Here is a 10,986-nt window from a genome sequence, read left to right as displayed (position 1 = left end):
CAAATGGCGGTGCCCTAGAGAATGAGGGTCTTAAAGATGATGGTCTTGAACTATTTCTCTTAGGTCCCATGGTGACTTGGAACAACCCTCCAAATAACCAAACAATACCTCACTTCCCATTTAATCACGTATTAACCCCCATAACAACTAAACAATACCACCAAACTTAATTCACCACTTCTTCCTCATTACAATTAATAAAAAATCACCAAAAACATTCCCTTAGGCAATTTCTCAAACACTTGGTGGGAAAAAATGATTCTCACTCTTCTCTTCCACTTTTCTCTCAATCTTAATCGCCCAAATCACAATAACACTTCAAAAATCATCCAATAATAATCAATTCCAACAAAGCAACTCACAACATTCATCAAAATCATAAAACAAAATTTCCTCTTACATTACATATATATTCAAGAACTCAACTGCTCCAAAGAGATGATCAAATGACGTACTTGATGAATGTGAGTGTCTTGTGATCTTCAATGAACCACTATCTTCATAAAATTCGGCCCCCTTGAGAAGTGAGTGAAAACTTGAACAAAATGGAAGTTGAAGGTGATATTTAGGATTAGGGTAAGAAAAAATGAAAAAATGGGGTGAGGGATTAGGAATGGTGATGAGAAGAGAATAATTTGATGATTTGAAATTGAGTAATAATGAAAGAAAGTTGAGTTATGGGTGTGGGATGTTGATTTTTGGAGTAGAGGAGAAAGGAGGAAGGTGATAGTGTTTTAGAGAGGAGGAAGCAAATAAGAGTAAAAACCCTCTTTTTTTTTTTTTCTGTTCGAAGTAGCGCTGCAGCGCCTGGTGGCCTGATGCTCCAGGTATTTTTCCTTTTATTTTTTGTGAGTTGCGCTACAGCGCCGAGATTTGGCGCTGCAGCACCGAGATTTGGTGCTGCAGCGCCTATTTCCTCCGAATAGCACCCTCTCTGGAAGGGTATGGCGCCTCAGTGCCTAATGATGGCGCTGCGTCTCTAATACCTTCAAGAATTGCGTTGCAGCGCTATCAAAGTGGCACGGCAGTCCCTGGAACCTATTTATTTATTTATTTTTTTAACGATTTCCACGGTTCATAATAAACTTAATATTTTACAAAATAAATAATGACTTCTAAAATAAAAAAATTTAAAATTTAAAATTAAAAAAAAAATAATAAACTAAATAAAATTTCTAAAACAATGGGTTGCCTCCCATTAAGCGCTTAATTTATCGTCTTTAGCTAGACATTGATGAAGCTTCAGTTGCTGTCTTGGAGATACATCATCTCCACCTTCTTATGAATTTCACCAAAATAATGTTTCAACCTTTGTCCATTCAATTGAAAAAGCGAACTGTCATTATTTCTTAATTCACAGAACCAAAAGGAGAAACTTTGGTGATAACAAACAGACTAGACCATCGTGACTTTAGCTTACCGGGAAATAACCTCAAACGAGAATTGAAAAGTAAAACTTGTTGTCCCGGCACAAACTTTCGCTTTAATATCATTTGATGATCATATTTCATTGTCCTCTCCTTGTAAATACGAGCATTTTTATATGCATCATTCCGAAACTCCTCCATTTCATTCAGCTGCAATAACCTCTTCTCACCCGCTGCTTGGTAATCAAAATTCAGCTTCTTGATCGCCCAATAGGCCTTGTGCTCCAATTCTACTGGTAAGTGACAAGCTTTGCCAAATACTAGTCGATAAGGAGACATGTCGAGAGGAGTTTTGTACACTGTCCTGTAAGCCCATAAAGAGTCATCAAGCTTTTGAGACCAATCCTTTCTATTTACATTCACTATTTTCTCCAAAATGGACTTGATCTCTCGGTTTGATACCTCAGCTTGGCCATTAGACTAGGGGGGATAGGCCAAAGCCACCTTATGTCAAACACCCTACTTCATCAAGAGTGGTTTAATAACTTTGTTGCAGAAATGTGTTCCTTCATCACTTATTATCGCTCTTGGAGTTCCAAAACGATTAAATATAAATTTCTGAAGAAAAGAAGAAACCACCTTGGAATCATTTGTAGTAGTGGCTATCTCTTCGATCCACTTTGAGACATAATCAACAGCTAGCAAGATAAAAAAGTTCCCGAAAGGGCCCCATGAAGTCAATGCCTCACACATCGAACAGTTCCACCTCTAAAATCACATTCATGGGCATCTCGTTTCTTTGCGAGATATTTCCAACGTTGACATCTATCACAAGTCTTGACAAAAGTGTAGCAATCTTTAAAAATTTAAGGCCAATAAAAACCCGATTGCAAAACTTTGCTGCTTTACGTGATGGCCCGAAATGTCCATCGTAAGGTGCCGAGTGACACTGCTCTACTATTGATTGAGTCTCCTCCATTGGTACACAACGACAAATCATTCGATCCGTACTCATTTTGAACAACTATGGATCATCAAAGAAATAGTATTTAGAGTCATGAATCAATTTCCTCTTTTGCTGTGCATTAAAATCAGGAGGAAGCTTGACACTAACAATGTAATTCACGATGTCGGCATACCATGGAAGTTCTACTAATACAGCCAGCAGTAACTCATCCGGAAATAATTCATTGATCGAATCTTTACATTCAGCTTCTTTATTCTCTAATCGTGATAAAAGATCTTCCACAAAGTTCTCTTTCCCCTTCTTATCCACAATCTCAATGTCAAACTCTTGAAGTAACAATACCCAACGTATCAACCTTGGCTTTGCCTCCTTCTTTGTAAACAAATAACGAAGTGTTGCATGGTCTGTGTATATAATAACTTTGGAACACAAGAGATATGGTCTGAATTTATCGCAAGCAAACACCACCGCTAATAGTTCTTTTTCAGTGGTTGAGTAATTTCGTTGAGCATCATTAAGAGTCTTGCTCGCGTAATAAATTGCTCAGAAAATCTTCTCTCTTCGCTACCCCAAGATAGCCCCCACTGCATAATCACTAGCATCGCACATAATCTCGAATGCTTGACTCCAATCTGGGACAATCATAATAGGGGCTGACACCAACTTCTCTTTTATCAACTCAAATTCCTTCCTACACTCTTCGTCAAAAAAAAAATCAGTATCTTTTTCTAGGAGATTGCATAGTGGCTTGTTGATTTTCGAGAAGTCTTTGATAAACCTTCTGTAAAATCCTGCATGCCCCAAAAAACTTCTTATCCCCTTGACATTCAACGGTGGAGGAAGCTTCTCAATAATGGCTATCTTGGCTCGATCTACTTCAAGACCTTCCTTTGAAACTCGATGCCCCAACACAATTCCCTCTTGAACCATGAAGTGACATTTCTCCCAATTTAGCACAAGATTCTTCTCTTCATATCTACAAAGGACCAATGCCAGGTTGTGCAAGCTATGGTCAAATTACGACCCAAAAATGGAAAAGTCATCCATAAATACCTCCATGAACTCTTCTTCCATATCTGAGAAAATGGCCATCATACACCGCTGAAAAGTGGTAGGTGCATTACAAAGTCCAAAAGGCATCATCCTGTACGCAAAAGTGTCGTAAGAACATGTGAAAGTTGTCTTTTCTTGATCTTCAGGAGTGATTGCTATTTGATTATAGCCTGAATATCCATCTAAGAAGCAGTAATGTGTATAGCTAGCTAAACGGTCAAGCATCCGATCGATAAATGGAAGTGGGAAATGATCCTTTCTAGTAGCCTTGTTTAACTTTCGGTAATCAATACAAACGCTCCACCCCGTCACTGTTCTTGTCAGAATCAATTCATTGGCTTCATTCTTGATCACTGTCATCCCCCCTTTCCTTGGTACAACTGGCACAGGACTAACCCAACTACTATCCGAAATAGCATAAATGATCCCAGTATTCAATAGCGTCAATACTTCTGCCCTCACCACTTCTTTCATGGCTGGGTTCAATCGCCTTTGATGCTCAATAGAAGGCTTGTAATTTTCTTCAAATAGAATCTTGTGCATACAAACAGTTGGGCTTATTCCCTTTAGATCTGAAATTGCCCATCCTATTGTAGATTTATATTTCCTCAAAACTCTTAGCAATTTTTCAGTTTCACATTCTGAGAGTTTTGATAAAATGATCACTGGGCAAGTGAAATTCTCTCCTAGATACTCATAACGCAAATGATATGGGAGTTGTTTCAAATCTTGCTTTTCCACCACTTCCTTCTCAACTTCACCTTCCTTAGCTTAACAAAGAGTTTCTTCAACTTTCATATCACTAGCACTAGGAATAACACTAAGAGCCATCACAAATTCAGCCACTTCATCACCCACAAACTAACAATTCACCTTCTCCAAATGAGATTGAGTAATACTAGAATTAAGGTAATGTTGTAAAGGATCAGCACATAATTCTTTTCTCATTGTCTCTTCTACTACTACCTTAATAGAATCCACACGGTGACATGTCCTTGTGCTGTCATGATGCTTTAGTGCTTGATAAATGTTGAATTTGACCTCTTCATTGTTAACGCTCAATGTCAGATGACCACCTCGTACATCAATAAGAGCTCTTCTAGTAGCTAAGAATGGACGACCAAGAATAATGGGGATTTCATGGTCCTTCTCCATATCCAATACCACGAAATCAGCGAGAAAAATAAATTTGTCCACCTTAACCAATACGTCTTCAATCACTCCCCTAGGATAAGTAAGTGACCAATCTGGTAATTGAAGAGTAATGGTTATGGGTTTCACCTCTCCTACCCCCAACATCTTAAAAACTGAAAGTGGCATCAAATTAATACTCGCTCCAAGATCACATAATGCCTTGTCAAAGGATGACCCTCCAATAGTGCATGGTATAGTAAAGCTACCAAGGTCATTCACCTTTTGAGGCAACTTTTTCTGTAAGATGGCGCTGCATTCTTCTGTTAGCTTCACAGTTTCGAAGTCTCCTAATCTTCTTTTATTTGACATAACTTCTTTCATGAATTTCACATAATTGGGCATTTGCTCAAGAGAATCTGCAAATGGAATGTTTATGTGAATTCTTTTGAAGATTTATAGAAAATTTGCAAACTGTTCATCTAATTTCTTCTTCTGAAATCGTTGAGGGTAAGGAATGGGAGGTTGATACATTGGAAGGCTATCTTTCTTCATTTCAGTCTTGTCACTTCCACTCTGCTTCTTGGCTTGCTCTTCCTTGTCTACCTCTCATACCACTGGCTCAACTTTCTCCTTTGAACATTCTTGAACATTACCCTCATTAAGCACCTTACCACTTCTCAAAGAAATTGCTTGGCACGATTCCTTTGGATTTACCACAGTGTCACTAGGAAAACTTCCCTTCTGATTAGAATTCATAGTATTAGCTAATTGGCGCACTTGAGTCTCATTTTTCTTTATTGAAGCACCCATGTTAGTCATATGGGTTTCTATATTGTCGAGTCTTGCTTCATTTTTTCCAAACCTCTTGTTAGACTCCATAATAAAAGTTCCCAAAATGTCTTCCAATGATTGCTTTTTCTCTTGTTGCTGTTGAGAATTGAATCCCGGAGGTGGTTGCAACACATTTTTATTATTAGCATAATAGAAATTTTCATGGTTGCGCAATCTTGGATGATAATAATTAGGCATGTTGTTGCTTCTGTAATTATTGGGGATGGAGCGGTTTGCCATAAACTGGGCTTGTTCTGGACTCATATCTTGCCCCTGCATTGCAGCAGCCGCTACTACACTCTCCATAACCGTTGGATTCTTTTGCGCTGATAGAGCAGCCATTTGGGTTTGTAAAGCAGCAATTTGGGCATGCATGGCTGTCATCTGATCAACTTCATATAACCCAGCAACTTTCCTTGGGCCTGACCTCTCATTGGGCCACTGATAACTGTTGGTAGCCATTTCCTCCATCAAAGTGAAGGCTTCATCAGCTGTCTTGGCTAATAGATTACCCCCTCCAGCAGCATCAACTATTGTTCGTGTTGGAGCATTTAACCCTTGATAAAAAATCTAAACTTGCATCCACTTTTGATAACCATGATGTGGGCAACGTCGTATTAAGTCCTTAAACCTTTCCCAAGCCTCATAGACTGGTTCTTGCTCTAATTTTTTAAATTTCCCAATATCACTGCGTAATTGGCCTGACTTGGAAGGAGGGAAAAACTAAATCAGGAACTTTCTTGCCATCTCACCCCATGTTGTAATTGTTCCAGGCTGTAAAGATTGGAACCAACTCTTGGATCTATCCCTCAAGGAGAAAGGGAAGAGACGCAATATGATGGCATCATCAGTAACGCCATTCATCTTCACTGTGGCACATACCTCCAGAAATATGGCCAAGTGAATGTTAGGGTCTTCAGTAGCTAAACCCCCAAACTAATTTTGCTGCACCATGTTGATTAGTGAAGGTTTCAGTTCAAAGTTGTTGGCAGCAATGGCTGGATTTGCTATTCCAGTGAGATTTTCATTCACAGCATGCATGCAAAAGTCACGCACTGCCCGCTGCGCTGGAGTAAGAGGAGCCCCACCAGCTGCTAGTTAATTATTATTAATGCCATTGTCACCAATGTCGTTCACCTCGTTGTTGTCCATATTAAGCTCTTCAGTCCTTTTCTTAGTTCTCAACTGACGGAGTGTGTGCTCAATTTCACGATTCAAAGGCTCAACAGGTGTAGAACTCATATTCTTTCGCATATACTGAGAACACAAGCACAATCTATAACGTTAGTAAGAAAACAAATTAAAATCTAATTTAAAATCAAGACTTAAAGTTTCAATATTAGTAAAATTAGTTTTAATCCCTGGCAATGGCGCCAAAAACTTGATACAGATTTTTCTACCGCAAGTGTGCGGTGTATTGCAATACAGTTTTAATTTAAAAGATGTCGAACCCACATGGATTAAATATTTAATTCACCAATTACTATAACTTTTAAGTCTATAATTTTAATTAGAAAATTCAACAAATAACTCAAACAATAAAATAAAGATAATGAAATAACAAAATAATAGAAGCTAATGATCTTGGAAAGTGATTAGATAAAAGATAAATGTACTAGAGTAATGATTTCACTATTTAATTATGAACATGGTTTCTTTATTATCCTAATTAGTTCTCCTCATTTGTAATTTCTAGAATTCTAATATAATGCATATATCTTTCTCAAGCATATATGCAATTAATCTCAATTAGTCAATATGATATCTCTATTCGCTATTAATTACTCAAGTCATTAAGCAAAAACTCTTCTAAGCCAAATTCATAGAGTTCAAGGAATCTCTCAATCTCACAATCACACTATGTCAAATCTTCCTATGTCCAATATAAGTTATCTCTCTGAAGCATAAACCCTAGATCTTAATTTACAATAATGATGGCCAAACATTAATATGAAAAAATTAAATCAAGAAAATATGAACAAACAAGAAGAACTTGATAAAGATAATAATAAAAACCTTAATTCAATAATCAAAATAGATCCATCTAATACTCTAGCACAAAAGGAGTTTAGTTCTCCATTACAAACTTAAACACAATAGCAATGTAGTTGTTCATAATTAAAAACTAAAATAAAAGGAGGAAGAAAGAAACTAGATGTAATGATGGTGATGTTGATGAATTCTATCCTCCTTTTTCCTTTCCAAGCATGTAATCCCATGTCTAATCTCCTCCAAAAACGTAATTAGAACCCTAATTATGCTTTTCCTTTTATATCCCCTCAAAAAGACTGCTTTTGCCCTTCAAAAATCGTAACTTAAACTTTTCGTACGGATCCGGGTGCTGTTGCCCCTCAAACAGGCGTTGTTGCACTACTGGAAGGCCAAAGACACGTTCTCTGTAACAGTCAGGTACTGCAGCCCCTGATGATGGCGCTGTAGCCCTAATTCAAGTCAAAACTTGCACTGCTGCCCCTGATGATGGCGCTGCAGCACCTTGGCAAATTGTGGAATGTTTATTCTTCAGGACAGGGCTGCAGGGCTAGAACAAGGGGCCGAACTTTCACAATTTTTTCATTTTTTCTCCGTTTCACTCTCGTTTTGTACGAACTTTGCACCACTTCTCCTTGGACCCTACACATACACAACACAAGCATAAAACCAAACAAAGCAACCTAGACACCTACAAATTAGATATAAAATGGCACTAATAAGTGATTCTAAAATTCACTTATCATGCGCTTACAGTCAATCGTCGCCCCATACTTCGATAACCAATCCATCCCCAAGATCATATCGAAGTTATCCATCGCTAACTCAATCAAATCAACAGACAAATCTCTATTGTCTATCTCTATTAGCAATGGTCTAACCCATCTCCTAGAGACTACCAATTCCCCAGTTGGCAACAAAGTCTGAAATCCTCTAGCATATGAATCACTAGGTCTATAAAGCTGATCTATCACTCTAGCAGAAACAAATGAATGAGTAGCCCCTGAATCAATCAATGCAGTAAAAGAAGAACCAACACTAGAAATCTGACCTGTCACAACCGAGGGGCTAGCCTTAGCCTCAGTATAGGTCAAGGTAAATACTCTGGCAGGAGCGAGACTATCACTCTATTTCGGCTCTTCCATTTTGGCTTATGGGCAATCATTCCTCAAATGGTTAATGCTCCCTCAAGTAAAGCAGGCCCTAATCCTGCACTCACCCTAATGTCGTCGTCTGCATTGAGAACACACTAGGAAAATCCTCTAGTTGTCTCCCCCGCCTTGATGGCCACTGAAAGCACCCCGTGCCCTCCTATCTAGACCAGGAGGAACAAAAGAATCTGGGGCCTTTCTCTTCTGCTCGCTGGGGCCACATCCCCAACTAGACCCAGTAAAAGGAGGAACCATCCTCCGAGCATCGTGCCTAGTAGCGCCCTCTCTCCATATTATATCCTTGACCCCCTCAGCTGTAAGGGCCTTGTCCACTACCTGTGCGTAAGTGGTAGTCCATGGATTCAAGGTTATCTTGACTTCATGGGCGATCATGAAATTTAGTCCCTGCACAAACCGATCTCTTCGTACCGTGTCAGTTGGCACTAGATCCGACACAAACTTTGCCAACCGATCAAACTTCAATGCATACTTAGTTACTGTCATACAGTTCTGATTCAGGTTGGTAAACTCATCAACCTTTGCAACTCGGACTGCGACACTGTAATACTTTTCATTGAATATATTTCTGAACTCTTTCTAGTTCATAACTGCAATATTCCTTCTCTGTGACACAACATCCCACCAGATGCGGGAGTCTTCTCTCAACATGTAGCTGGCACAAGCTACTCTCTCATTTCCTTCTACTCTCATGAAATCTAAAATGGAAAAAATCATTTTCATCCACTGCTCTGCCCACAGTGGGTCTGGTCCACCCTCGAAGGTGGGAGGATGTTGTTTCTTGAACCTCTCATACAAAGGTTCCCACCTATTCTTCACTACAGGCTAGGGTGGCACTGGTGCCACAGCCTGTGGAACCTGCAACCCTATGTCCTAAGGAGGGGCATGTTGCCTCAACTGTCGAAGTTCTTCTTCTATTTGATGAGGTCTAGCTTCCATCTCGGCAAATAACTGTTGCCAATTCGGTGGGACAGGTGGAGGGTCTTCACCTTGGTTGTCATCCTCTGCCCTATTGCCGCGGAGTCTAATTGATTGTTGAGGCATTCTCACAATATGCCTACAATCAATGACGCTGCTTATCAGGCATGATAACAACATCCAAAACCACCTCCCAATTCACATCAACCAACCACAATCAACAAATCCACAAAACACAAATTACATACAATAATCAAGGGGCCATGCCCTAGCATCATGTATATGTCAACTCATTTATCATGATCTATATAAATACTCAAGCAAACAGGGCACTTTAAAAAGCAATTAAACATATAATTCAATTTTACCCACCAACCCTAAGTCAAGCTTGTCACTGGCAGCGAGCATACATGTTCGGTCAATCTCTAAGAACCATAAACCTTGGCTCCCTCTGATACCAAGTTATAATGCCCTACTCCCTCAAAGTCGTTACTTAGTGAGTTAAAAATTTGCCATTAGCATGCTAATCGAGGTTTTAGGTTAAAAGTGTGACTGAATTGAAATAAAAGTTGTTGAAAGACGTTAGGTATAAAATATGGCATTCATTGAAATCGTGAAGCGTTATACATTTAGGATCCCGAAATACTGTTTTAAAAATAATTCATTACATCTCAAAACATACAACCAAAGTCGACCTATGCGACAAAACAACCATTACAGAACTTTCCCCAAAATCACCCTGGCCGTGGTAGCCAGGTAGGCCGAACATGTACCCGTCGCTCCAAACTCATGGTTGGTCCACCTTTCCTTGGCCCTGACCTGCACCATAGAGCACCCGTGAGCAAAAGCCCAGTAAGAAAACTCAGCCCAAAACAAATAACATATGCATATACACCATCAACATATAACAAAACAGCCAACAGGCTAAACACATAGTGCCCATGCCGTCCCAGGTGCTTTACTAGGCCCTGGGTTCGTGGTCTTCATTGAGAGGATGACTCCTGCATCCTTGGAGGGTCTCAGCCTAATGGCTTCTACTCCGTGTGCTCAAAACCAGTCTCGACCCCTTGCCGTACTTGGCTTCCTGCCGTTCACTCACAAATATACACCGCATAACAAAATAACAACATATAATTAAACATTTACTAAACTTAGACATTAGGGCTACACCCTGCAATTCAGTCAATAGGGCCACGCCCCGCAATACAAAAAATAGGGCTACGTCCCTCAATACAAGAAAGAGGGACACACCCTACTCTATGGTTACACCAGTTTTCTTACCTTTAATCCGAGTGCTAGCAGTTAGGAAAGCAATCACGACCTCCGAGAACGATCCTCTCCTGAGTCCCAGCGGTAACCTAGTCACACACCACAAGTAATGTTCTTGTTACTACCTGATTTTATAATTAATCCCTGGAACTAATCCCGTGCTCTTGGGATCTCCCATTTCCCCCACACGGGGTGGTGAAAACGTCCCCCGAGCCCCCTGGGTCTAAGCCCTAAAACCATAAGATTCAAGGCCCTGAAAATGGCCTAGCACCGTGGCACAGCCATACAG

The 10,986-nt window shown here is 39.7% G+C and overlaps 1 non-coding gene across 1 annotated transcript; it reads left to right on the top strand.

Moving 5' to 3' along the window:
• The first annotated feature begins 5,944 nt into the window (after nt 1–5,944).
• Nucleotides 5,945–6,048, top strand: LOC133780799 (small nucleolar RNA R71). The gene has a single exon (XR_009869616.1). It is a non-coding gene; the product is annotated as a small nucleolar RNA R71 (small nucleolar RNA).
• The last annotated feature ends 4,938 nt before the right edge of the window (nt 6,049–10,986 follow it).

This window comes from Humulus lupulus, chromosome 5 (assembly GCF_963169125.1).
Source record: "Humulus lupulus chromosome 5, drHumLupu1.1, whole genome shotgun sequence".
Taxonomy (NCBI): domain Eukaryota; kingdom Viridiplantae; phylum Streptophyta; class Magnoliopsida; order Rosales; family Cannabaceae; genus Humulus; species Humulus lupulus.
The sequence above is the reverse complement of the archived record's forward strand: the minus strand, read 5'-3'. Positions and strand labels throughout refer to the sequence as shown.